Source organism: Rhipicephalus microplus, unplaced genomic scaffold, assembly GCF_043290135.1.
Source record: "Rhipicephalus microplus isolate Deutch F79 unplaced genomic scaffold, USDA_Rmic scaffold_406, whole genome shotgun sequence".
NCBI lineage: Eukaryota > Metazoa > Arthropoda > Arachnida > Ixodida > Ixodidae > Rhipicephalus > Rhipicephalus microplus.
In genome coordinates, this window is record NW_027464970.1 from 17,501 (window position 1) to 30,000 (window position 12,500).

At 61.7% G+C, this 12,500-nt stretch overlaps 1 non-coding gene across 1 annotated transcript; it reads right to left on the bottom strand.

Moving 5' to 3' along the window:
- Window positions 1-1,609: 1,609 nt before the first annotated feature.
- Window positions 1,610-3,424, bottom strand: LOC142794377 (small subunit ribosomal RNA). The gene has a single exon (XR_012892293.1). It is a non-coding gene; the product is annotated as a small subunit ribosomal RNA (ribosomal RNA).
- Window positions 3,425-12,500: the final 9,076 nt, after the last annotated feature.

Here is a 12,500-nt window from a genome sequence, read left to right on the forward strand (position 1 = left end):
CTGCCGCGCCTTTTTCGGCTGCCGCAAATCGAGCAAACGGTGTGTTTCGGACGGCGTTTCGCTTTCGCTACTTGCGAGTGCTTTCGTGGTCCACCCCTCTATAAATACTCGGGAGGCGTCGAAGCCGGTTCTCCAAGCCGGACCCGTAGGTATCGTTGTGTGCTCGCTCTCATTGGCCCGCCTAACCAGAAAATGCCTGCGGTACACCCATTTGGATAAGAGTGCACGCAGATGCGGGCCTCGACGGCTACACATTTCCTCGGGCGGCCGCCTCCCGGCCTCCGTGGAGCGCGGGATGCACGGTCCCATCGACAAGCCTCTCCCGTTTTTACCGTGGCGTCGCGGTTCACCACGGCAGGCGGGTCGGTCTCCTCCGCATAAAAAGGGGGACCCCCGCTTTTTGTTCCACGAAATCGCACAAGCTTTTTTCGCATCCACGGTTTGCCACCGCACACCAAAATGCCGATCCGGCTGCCTACTTTAGCCAACAGGTGGAGCCAGGCGCGCCGTACTTGCGCGGCACTTCCCACGTCCACCGAAGTCGGTGCCAAGGACCACTTTCGGCGCCGGAGCCGCGTACGAGCCTACTCGAGGCGGAAGAACGAAGCCAGCAAGGGCCTGGCCGCAAGTGCGTTCAATTGTCGGGACGTCCAAGTCCCTCGTTCTTCCGTGCTTCCTCTTTCGGCAAGTCGTTGCGGCACCTTCCCAAAGCGCGCAGACCCGCTAATCGCGACGAGCGCGACGTGGCCGTGCCGCCTTTCCCTCGGCAGCAAGCAAAACGCCTGGCAACGTCGACGCTCCCCTAACCGCGATCTCGCACCGTGTTTCGTGTGGCGAATTCAAAAGCCGGCCGGCGCTGCTGCAACCATTACGGTCGGTACGCATACGCCGCGGAGGGCGGGACGGTCATCGGAGCGTGCGGTTCCTCCATCGAGTACTGCGCACCTCGGCCGTCGCATCGCCGTGCCATGACCGGCCGCGCGTCAACGCGAACCGGTGCCAGCGAGATCCCTCGCCTGCAAGAACCGACCGGCAGCCTCCGTCACCCGAGGACGCGGAGGCGCTTGCCGCGGACGGCGGGACGGTATGCACTGGTGCACAGCGGACCCGTCACATCGCCAGTTCCTTGACCGACCGCCGACGCTTGTGCCGTTCCTCTCGTACTTGGCAGTCGCCGCGCGATTGTCGGGTCTCGTTCTTGCACGCTCGAACGGTCGGGAGGGCACTCGGCTGGCGTTTCGGGAACGCGCAGCCTCGCCTTCTACCGACGTAACCACGACTCGCCGTTCGCGCTCCGCCGCTCCTGTTTACAGTACTAGGCGGTCCCGCAGCGGTCGGGTCGCGCATTTCGAGCGCTTCGAGCCACGGTGCAGTGGCGGGTCGAAAGCCGACCTATGAGTGCGTTGCGCCGTTTGTACCCGCGTCCGCCACCTGGCCGACCGTCCAAGGTCGCGGTGTTGGCGTCCGCTGGGCGCAACAATTTGTCACGGGGTGCCGCTCCACATTCAGGCAGCCCCGTGGGGAAAAGCCGACCCCGCGTCCAAACGGGGTCAGCGGCAGAAAGTGTCGGGCGCAGACGCAGCTGAGGCGCTCACCCTTCACAATCCGTTAATGATCCTTCCGCAGGTTCACCTACGGAAACCTTGTTACGACTTTTACTTCCTCTAAATGATCAAGTTTGGTCATCTTTCCAACAGACCGGCGCAACCGAAAGGCCGCGCCGGACATCGGTCCGAAGACCTCACTAAATCATTCAATCGGTAGTAGCGACGGGCGGTGTGTACAAAGGGCAGGGACGTAATCAACGCGAGCTTATGACTCGCGCTTACTGGGAATTCCTCGTTCAAGGGGAACAATTGCAAGCCCCTATCCCAATCACGAAAGAAGTTCCACGGGTTACCCAGTCTTTTCAGACAGGGATAAAGACACGCTGCTTCCTTCAGTGTAGCGCGCGTGCGGCCCCGGACATCTAAGGGCATCACAGACCTGTTATTGCTCTGTTTCGTGCGGCTAGGAGCCGCTTGTCCCTCTAAGAAGGTTGTAAGGTGCTGGGAACCCCGCACCTATTTAATAGGCTAGAGTCTCGTTCGTTATCGGAATTAACCAGACAAATCGCTCCACCAACTAAGAACGGCCATGCACCACCATCCACCGAATCAAGAAAGAGCTCTCAATCTGTCAATCCTCCCAGTGTCCGGGCCGGGTAAGTTTTCCCGTGTTGAGTCAAATTAAGCCGCAGGCTCCACTCCTGGTGGTGCCCTTCCGTCAATTCCTTTAAGTTTCAGCTTTGCAACCATACTTCCCCCGGAACCCAAATACTTTGGTTTCCCGGAAGCTGCCCGCCGAGTCATTTGAGTAACTCAGGCGGATCGCTGGTTGGCATCGTTTATGGTCAGAACTAGGGCGGTATCTGATCGCCTTCGAACCTCTGACTTTCGTTCTTGATCAATGAAAACATTCTTGGCAAATGCTTTCGCAGTAGTTCGTCTTGCGACGGTCCAAGAATTTCACCTCTAGCGCCGCAATACGAATGCCCCCGTCCGTCCCTCTTAATCATTACCTCGTATTCCAAAAACCAACAGAACAGAAACGAGGTCTTGTTCTATTATTCCATGCAAGTTTATTCAGGCGACTCGCCTGCGTTGAGCACTCTAATTTTTTCAAAGTAAAAGCACCGGCCATCTCGAGGCACACAATGAAGTGCACCAAGAAAGAACCGGCATGATGTTCAGTCCGAGCCGTCGCATCGGGTAGATGCACTACTCGTCTGGAACTGAGATCCAACTACGAGCTTTTTAACCGCAGCAGCTTTAGTATACGCTATTGGAGCTGGAATTACCGCGGCTGCTGGCACCAGACTTGCCCTCCAATTGATCCTCGTTAAAGGATTTAGAGTGTACTCATTTCAATTACGGGGCCTCAAAAGAGTCCCGTATTGTTATTTTTCGTCACTACCTCCCCGTGCCGGGAGTGGGTAATTTGCGCGCCTGCTGCCTTCCTTGGATGTGGTAGCCGTTTCTCAGGCTCCCTCTCCGGAATCGAACCCTGATTCTCCGTTACCCGTAACAACCATGGTAAGCAAGTAACCTACCATCGAAAGTTGATAAGGCAGACACTTGAAAGAAACGTCGCCGGCTCGTGGCCATGCGATCAGCACAAAGTTATCCAGAGTCACCACACAATACGGGCCGAAACCCGATCGATCTTGGTCTAATAAAAGCACCCGTTACCCAAAGGGCTCCAGGCTCACTGCATGTATTAGCTCTAGAATTGCCACAGTTATCCAAGTAGGAAGAAACGATCTAAGGAACCATAACTGATTTAATGAGCCATTCGCGGTTTCGCCTTATTTCGGCATGTACTTAGACATGCATGGCTTAATCTTTGAGACAAGCATATGATTACTGGCAGGATCAACCAGGTAATCGTTCGACTGCGCGTCCGTCCTCGCCTTCGGCGGGCCGGACGCAGTCTGTGTGCGGCGGAGGCCACCTTCAGGCGCCCCAACACGCTTATTTTGCACTCCGAGATGACGGCGTTCGAGCTCGCTACGGCACAACCTTCCCTAAAGACGAGTGGGAGCCGTGCGGCAAGAAGCACGTTCATGCTCGCTCTTTTTCGTTGCATCGACTCGGTCGCGCCGTGCGGGTTGCCCAAGCCCGCTGCACTGTCGGTGGACCGGCCGGAACTAGCAACGGAGCCGAGACTGCAAAGCCGCCAGACGACGGGTCACGCCCGCGTCTTCGGCGCTTTCGCATCTGAATCGCCCGAGGACGACACGGAACACACCTCGATATCGTGGTAAAACGGCACCGTCCGACAACCAGCCCCTAACGCATCAAGCGGATGAGGCTGCAGACGACTGCCGTGGATTCCCCTGGAGCAGACCCGAGGACACGCTTGACGAGGCCGAAGCCCGCCGCATATCAGACACCCGGTCGCTTTCGCGTACGCCGCTCACGAGAACCCCCACATAATAGCAGCGATAAGTACCCAGACCTCCTTGGGCACTAATACGAGCGTACTCGAGAAAATTTCACCGCGGGTGTGCCCCGAAACGTGTGGCACGTTGAGCGTGCCACAAGTCTACGTCGCTCTCAAACCGGCCGAGGTCGTAGAATTTGCGACCCTACTCACGAAATTCCCACCGAGGATACGGCCGCAAACGTACCGCACCTTGGGTAGGCCACGAGTTTGTGCAACACTACGCTGACGGCACAGCACCGAGGTCGTGCGCGCACGCACGGGAAAATTCCGCCGCGGTTTCTGCCGAAAACGTGAGGCACCACGACTCTCCGCAAGTTCGCGTCGACTGCGAAAGACCGAAGTCGTGAACGACGTGTCCGCTACTCGCCGCCGACACGCTGGACACCAAACGTACAACGACTCGACGGCGTCGTAGAGGCCCACGACGCGGTTTTCCTTAACGACGTCTCGGCGTGGCACCGACAGGTTAGAACGGCCGACCAACGTTCCCTGTCCGCCGTTCGGCTCAGTCGAAGGGCTCGGCGACTTCGGCAACGCTGCGAAGCCGCACGGTGACGCACGCCATGTCCCCATTTTTTTTTTTTTTCTTTCTGCGTCTGCCGGGGTGCCCCTATAATAGCAGCGATAAGCACCCAGACCGCCGTGGGTCGCTCGCCCCGGCTGACGTGGTTTTTCGTACTCCTGCGGCGGTCGCCGTCAAGCACGTCCAAATACGCTACTTTCGTGGGCGCATTCACGCTCTTTCGCTTCGCCGGAGTGCCAGCACTCACTCTGCCAAAAACGGCGAACATCCGAGCGGCGGTTCCCACTTTTGCGTCGGCGTCGCAAACCCCGCCCCGGCAGACGAGGTTTGCCGTACTCGTGCGACGGTGGCCGGCGGGCACGTCGAAAGACGCCGATATCGTGCGCGAATTGGCGCACCTTGGCTTCACCGGAGTGCCGCCACTGACTCCTCCAAAAACGGCGAAGATCCGAGCGGCGCTTCCCACTTTCGCATCGGCGTCCCGAACTCCGCCCCGGCTGACGCGGTTTACCGTACTCGTGCGACGGTCGCCGGCGAGCACGTGGAAAGACGCCGATATCGTGCCCGAATCGGCTCCGTTCGGCTTCGCCGGAGTGCCAGCACTGGCTCGGCGAAAGACGATGAACATCCGAGCGACGGTTCTCACTATTGCGTACGCGTCGCAAACCCCGCCCCGGCAGACGCACTTTGCCGTACTCGTGCGACGGTCGCCGGCGAGCACGTAGAAAGACGCCGATATCGTGCCGGAATCGGCCCCGTTTGGCTTCGCCGGAGTGCCAGCACTCACTCGGCCACAAACGGCGAACATCCGAGCGGCGGTTCCCACTTAGCCGTCGGCGTCCCGAACTCCGCCCCGGCAGACGCGGTTGCCGAGCTCGTGCGACTAGCGACCGCGAAGCCGTCTCGCGACGCCGCTTTCGTGCGCGGCTCCCACTGCGACCTGGGTCACCCGAGGTCGACGAGCAAGAAAGAATGTCGAAAAAAATTTTTTTTTTTTTTTGCGTCTGCCGGGGTGCCCCTATAATAGCAGCGATAAGCACCCAGACCGCCATGGGTCGCTCGCCCCGGCTGACGTGGTTTTTCGTTTTCCTGCGGTGGTCGTCGTCAAGCACGTCCAAACACGCCACTTTCGTGGGCGCATTCGCGCTCTTTCGCTTCGCCGGAGTGCCAGCACTCACTCTGCCAAAAACGGCGAACATCCTAGTGGCGGTTCCCACTTTTGCGTCGGCGTCGCCAACCCCGCCCCGGCATACGCGGTTTGCCGTACTCGTGCGGCGGTGGCCGGCGGGCACGTCGAAAGACACCGATATCGTGCGCGAGTCGATGCTTCTTGGTCTCGCAGGAGGGCCGCCACTCACTCCTGCAAAAACGGCGAAGATCCGAGCGGCGCTTCCCACTTTTTCGTCGGCATCGCAAACCTCGCCCCGGCAGACGCGCTTTGCCGTACTCGTGCGACGGTCGCCGGCGAGCACGTCGAAATACGCCGATATCGTGCCCGAATCGGCCCCGTTTCGCTTCGCCGGAGTGCCAGCACTCACTCGGCCAAAAACGGCGAACATCCGAGCAGCGGTACCCACTTAGCCGTCGGCATCCCGAACTCCGCGCCGGCTGACGCGGTTGCCGAGCTCGTGCGACTAGCGACCGCGAACGCGTCTCGCGACGCCGCTTTCGTGCGCGGCTCCCATTGCGACCTGGGTTACCCGAGCTCGACCAGCAAAAAAGAAGGTCGAAAAAAAATTTTTTTTTTCTGCGTCTGCCGGGGTGCCCCTATAATAGCAGCGATAAGCACCCAGACCGCCGTGGGTCGCTCGCCCCGGCTGACGTGGTTTTTCGTACTCCTGCAGCGGTCGCCGTCAAGCACGTCCAAATACGCCACTTTCGTGGGCGCTTTCGCGCTCTTTCGCGTCGCCGGTGTGCCAGCACTCACTCTGCCAAAAACGGCGAACATCCTAGTGGCGGTTCCCACTTTTGCGTCGGCGTCGCCAACCCCGCCCCGGCATACGCGGTTTGCCGTACTCGTGCGGCGGTGGCCGGCGGGCACGTCGAAAGACACCGATATCGTGCGCGAGTCGATGCTTCTTGGTCTCGCAGGAGGGCCGCCACTCACTCCTGCAAAAACGGCGAAGATCCGAGCGGCGCTTCCCACTTTTTCGTCGGCATCGCAAACCTCGCCCCGGCAGACGCGCTTTGCCGTACTCGTGCGACGGTCGCCGGCGAGCACGTCGAAATACGCCGATATCGTGCCCGAATCGGCCCCGTTTCGCTTCGCCGGAGTGCCAGCACTCACTCGGCCAAAAACGGCGAACATCCGAGCAGCGGTACCCACTTAGCCGTCGGCATCCCGAACTCCGCGCCGGCTGACGCGGTTGCCGAGCTCGTGCGACTAGCGACCGCGAACGCGTCTCGCGACGCCGCTTTCGTGCGCGGCTCCCATTGCGACCTGGGTTACCCGAGCTCGACCAGCAAAAAAGAAGGTCGAAAAAAAATTTTTTTTTTCTGCGTCTGCCGGGGTGCCCCTATAATAGCAGCGATAAGCACCCAGACCGCCGTGGGTCGCTCGCCCCGGCTGACGTGGTTTTTCGTACTCCTGCAGCGGTCGCCGTCAAGCACGTCCAAATACGCCACTTTCGTGGGCGCTTTCGCGCTCTTTCGCGTCGCCGGTGTGCCAGCACTCACTCTGCCAAAAACGGCCAACATCCGAGCGGCGGTTCCCACTTTTGCGTCGGCGTCGTAAACCCCGCCCCGGCAGACGCGGTTTGCCCTACTCGTTCGACGGTCGCCGGCGAGCGCGTCGAAAGACGCCGATATCGTGCGCTAATTGGCGCTCCTTGGCTTCTCCGGAGTGCCGCCACTCACTCCTCCAAAAACGGCGAAGATCCGAGCGGCGTTCTCCACTTTCGCATCGGCGTCCCGAACTCCGCCCGGGCTGACGCGGTTTACCGTACTCGTGCGACGGTCGCCGCCGGGCACGTCGAAAGACGCCGATATCGTGCCGTAATCGGCCCCGTTTGGCTTCGCCCGAGTGCCAGCACTCACTCGGCCAAAAACGGCGAACATCCGAGCAGCGTTTCCCACTTTCGCATCGGCGTCCCGAAGCCCGCCCCGGCAGACGCGGTTTGCCCTACTCGAGCGACGGTCGCCGGCGATCACGTCGAAAGGCGCCGAATTCGTGCACGAATCGATGCTTCTTGGTCTCGCAGGAGGGCCGCCACTCACTCCTGCAAAAACGGCGAAGATCCGAGTTGCGCTTCCCACTTTTTCGTCGGCGTCCCGAACTACGCCCCGGCTGACGCGGTTTACCGTACTCGTGCGACGGTCGCCGGCGGGCACTTCAAAATACGCCGATTTCGTGGGCGCATTCACGCTGTTTCGCTTCCCCGGAGTGCCAACACTCACTCTGCCGAAAGCGGCGATCATCCGAGCGGCGGTTCCCACTTTTGCGTCGGCTTCGCAAACGGCGCCCCGGCAGACGCGCTCGTGCGACGTACTCGTGCGACGGTCGCCGGCGAGCACGTCGAAAGACGCCGATATCGTGCTCGAATCGACCCCGTTTCGCTTCGCCGGAGTGCTGCCAGTCACGGCGCAGAAAACGGCGAACAAGTGTTTTTTTTTTTTCCTAGAATTTGTGTTATAGAAGGCACATTTGATATCGGACGATAATTTTCAACTTTATCACGCGCACCGATTTTCGTGTAGAGGTTTGCAAGTTTATGGGAATTTCTCCACTTGGAATAATGCGATTTAGTAGTACTACGAGAACTTCATGGATGTACTCAAGGGTACGGGGCAAGTCAGTTACGTCAACACCTGCAGATTTTTTACACTTCAAACTGAAAATTGTTGGTTGTGAGTCCTCGTGTGATATTAAAGGCCGATTCGCTAACACATAGAACAAAGAAAGAAAGGAAGAAAAAACGCCCGCGCTCGCTCAAGAAACCTGGGTTCGCAACAAGTGGCAACAACAAGCAACCGAGCGAGTGCGCCAAAACCCGTGGCGGCCGAACAAACGCGAAGTCCCAACCGCGTCAGCCGGGGCGGCACGGGACAGGAAAAATCACTTCAGCCGGGGCGGCGGGGCACCGAATAAACCTCGTCACCTCGTCGCAGGATAAAAGAGGAAACAAAAAGTCTAAACAGCGTCTGCTGGAGCGAATGCGTAATAAAACAACAACAACAACAAAAAAAAAACACCCGCGCTCAAGAAGTCTGCAATCCTCACAAAAGGCGACTGTGACCGAGCAGCGTCAGCCGGGGCCGTGCGGAAACGGAAAAACCGCGACTACCGGGGCGTCGAGGCACCGAAAAATCCACTTCAGCCGCGGCGAAAAAAAAAAACAAAAAGAAAGACGGAGGGGGGGGGGGGGGGAACCACGTCTGCCGGGGCGAAGGAAAAAAAAAAACGCGTCTGCCGGGGCGAGCCCGGGTGCGGCACCACCGGGAAAACTGTGGCAAACAGACATGGCGATCGAGTGAGTGGGCCGCCAGCCAGGCTCAGCCAAAAAGTGCAAAGTCCGAACTGCGTCAGCCGGGGCGGCAAAAACCGCGTCAGCCGGGGCGGCGCAAAAAACCGCGTCTGCCGGGGCGGCACGAAACCGCGTCAGCCGGGGCGGGGCGAAAACTGCGTCAGCCGGGGCGAAAAGAAAAAAAAAAAACGCGTCTGCCGGGGCAAGCCCGGGTGCGGCACCACCGGGAAAACTGTGGCAAACAGACATGGCGATCGAGTGAGTGGGCCGCCAGCCAGGCACAGCCGAAAAGTGCAAAGTCCGAACCGTGTCAGCCGGGGCGACGCAAAAACCGCGTCAGCCGGGGCGGCGCGAAAACCGCGTCAGCCGGGGCGGCACGAAACCGCGTCAGCCGGGGCGGCGCGAAAACTGCGTCAGCCGGGGCGGCGCGAAAACCTCGTCAGCCGGGGCGAGCGAAAAGGGGGGGGGGGGAACCACGTCTGCCGGGGCGAAAGAAAAAAAAAACGCGTCTGCCGGGGCGAGCCCGGGTGCGGCACCACCGGGAAGACTGTGGCAAACAGACATGGCGATCGAGTGAGTGGGCCGCCAGCCAGGCTCAGCCCAAAAAGTGCCAAGTCCGAACTGCGTCAGCCGGGGCGGCAAAAACCGCGTCAGCCGGGGCGGCGCGAAAACCGCGTCTGCCGGGGCGGCGCGAAAACTGCGTCAGCCGGGGCGAGCCCGGGTGCGGCACCACCGGGAAAACTGTGGCTAACAGACATGGCGATCGAGTGAGTGGGCCACCAGCCAGGCTCAGCCAAAAAGTGCCAAGTCCGAACTGCGTCAGCCGGGGCGGCAAAAACCGCGTCAGCCGGGGCGGCGCAAAAAAACCGCGTCTGCCGGGGCGGCACGAAACCGCGTCAGCCGGGGCGGCGCGAAAACTGCGTCAGCCGGGGCGAAAGAAAAAAAAAACGCGTCTGCCGGGGCGAGCCCGGGTGCGGCACCACCGGGAAAACTGTGGCAAACAGACATGGCGATCGAGTGAGTGGGCCGCCAGCCAGGCACAGCCGAAAAGTGCTAAGTCCGAACTGCGTCTGCCGGGGCGGCACGAAACCGCGTCAGCCGGGGCGGCGCGAAAACCGCGTCTGCCGGGGCGGCACGAAACCGCGTCAGCCGGGGCGGCGCGAAAACTGCGTCAGCCGGGGCGAGCCCGGGTGCGGCACCACCGGGAAAACTGTGGCAAACAGACATGGCGATCGAGTGAGTGGGCCGCCAGCCAGGCACAGCCGAAAAGTGCTAAGTCCGAACTGCGTCTGCCGGGGCGGCACGAAACCGCGTCAGCCGGGGCGGCGCGAAAACCGCGTCTGCCGGGGCGGCACGAAACCGCGTCAGCCGGGGCGGCGCGAAAACTGCGTCAGCCGGGGCGAGCCCGGGTGCGGCACCACCGGGAAAACTGTGGCAAACAGACATGGCGATCGAGTGAGTGGGCCGCCAGCCAGGCACAGCCGAAAAGTGCTAAGTCCGAACTGCGTCAGCCGGGGCGGCAAAAACCGCGTCAGCCGGGGCGGCGCAAAAAACCGCGTCTGCCGGGGCGGCACGAAACCGCGTCAGCCGGGGCGGCGCGAAAACTGCGTCAGCCGGGGCGAAAGAAAAAAAAAAAAACGCGTCTGCCGGGGCGAGCCCGGGTGCGGCACCACCGGGAAAACTGTGGCAAACAGACATGGCGATCGAGTGAGTGGGCCGCCAGCCAGGCACAGCCGAAAAGTGCTAAGTCCGAACTGCGTCTGCCGGGGCGGCACGAAACCGCGTCAGCCGGGGCGGCGCGAAAACCGCGTCTGCCGGGGCGGCACGAAACCGCGTCAGCCGGGGCGGCGCGAAAACTGCGTCAGCCGGGGCGAGCCCGGGTGCGGCACCACCGGGAAAACTGTGGCAAACAGACATGGCGATCGAGTGAGTGGGCCGCCAGCCAGGCACAGCCGAAAAGTGCTAAGTCCGAACTGCGTCTGCCGGGGCGGCACGAAACCGCGTCAGCCGGGGCGGCGCGAAAACCGCGTCTGCCGGGGCGGCGCGAAAACTGCGTCAGCCGGGGCGAGCCCGGGTGCGGCACCACCGGGAAAACTGTGGCAAACAGACATGGCGATCGAGTGAGTGGGCCGCCAGCCAGGCACAGCCGAAAAGTGCAAAGTCCGAACCGTGTCAGCCGGGGCGACGCAAAAACCGCGTCAGCCGGGGCGGCGCGAAAACCGCGTCAGCCGGGGCGGCACGAAACCGCGTCAGCCGGGGCGGCGCGAAAACTGCGTCAGCCGGGGCGGCGCGAAAACCTCGTCAGCCGGGGCGAGCGAAAAGGGGGGGGGGGGGGGGGAACCACGTCTGCCGGGGCGAAAGAAAAAAAAAACGCGTCTGCCGGGGCGAGCCCGGGTGCGGCACCACCGGGAAGACTGTGGCAAACAGACATGGCGATCGAGTGAGTGGGCCGCCAGCCAGGCTCAGCCCAAAAAGTGCCAAGTCCGAACTGCGTCAGCCGGGGCGGCAAAAACCGCGTCAGCCGGGGCGGCGCGAAAACCGCGTCTGCCGGGGCGGCGCGAAAACTGCGTCAGCCGGGGCGAGCCCGGGTGCGGCACCACCGGGAAAACTGTGGCTAACAGACATGGCGATCGAGTGAGTGGGCCACCAGCCAGGCTCAGCCAAAAAGTGCCAAGTCCGAACTGCGTCAGCCGGGGCGGCAAAAACCGCGTCAGCCGGGGCGGCGCAAAAAAACCGCGTCTGCCGGGGCGGCACGAAACCGCGTCAGCCGGGGCGGCGCGAAAACTGCGTCAGCCGGGGCGAAAGAAAAAAAAAAAACGCGTCTGCCGGGGCGAGCCCGGGTGCGGCACCACCGGGAAAACTGTGGCAAACAGACATGGCGATCGAGTGAGTGGGCCGCCAGCCAGGCACAGCCGAAAAGTGCTAAGTCCGAACTGCGTCTGCCGGGGCGGCACGAAACCGCGTCAGCCGGGGCGGCGCGAAAACCGCGTCTGCCGGGGCGGCACGAAACCGCGTCAGCCGGGGCGGCGCGAAAACTGCGTCAGCCGGGGCGAGCCCGGGTGCGGCACCACCGGGAAAACTGTGGCAAACAGACATGGCGATCGAGTGAGTGGGCCGCCAGCCAGGCACAGCCGAAAAGTGCTAAGTCCGAACTGCGTCTGCCGGGGCGGCACGAAACCGCGTCAGCCGGGGCGGCGCGAAAACCGCGTCTGCCGGGGCGGCACGAAACCGCGTCAGCCGGGGCGGCGCGAAAACTGCGTCAGCCGGGGCGAGCCCGGGTGCGGCACCACCGGGAAAACTGTGGCAAACAGACATGGCGATCGAGTGAGTGGGCCGCCAGCCAGGCACAGCCGAAAAGTGCTAAGTCCGAACTGCGTCAGCCGGGGCGGCAAAAACCGCGTCAGCCGGGGCGGCGCAAAAAACCGCGTCTGCCGGGGCGGCACGAAACCGCGTCAGCCGGGGCGGCGCGAAAACTGCGTCAGCCGGGGCGAAAGAAAAAAAAAACGCGTCTGCCGGGGCGAGCCCGG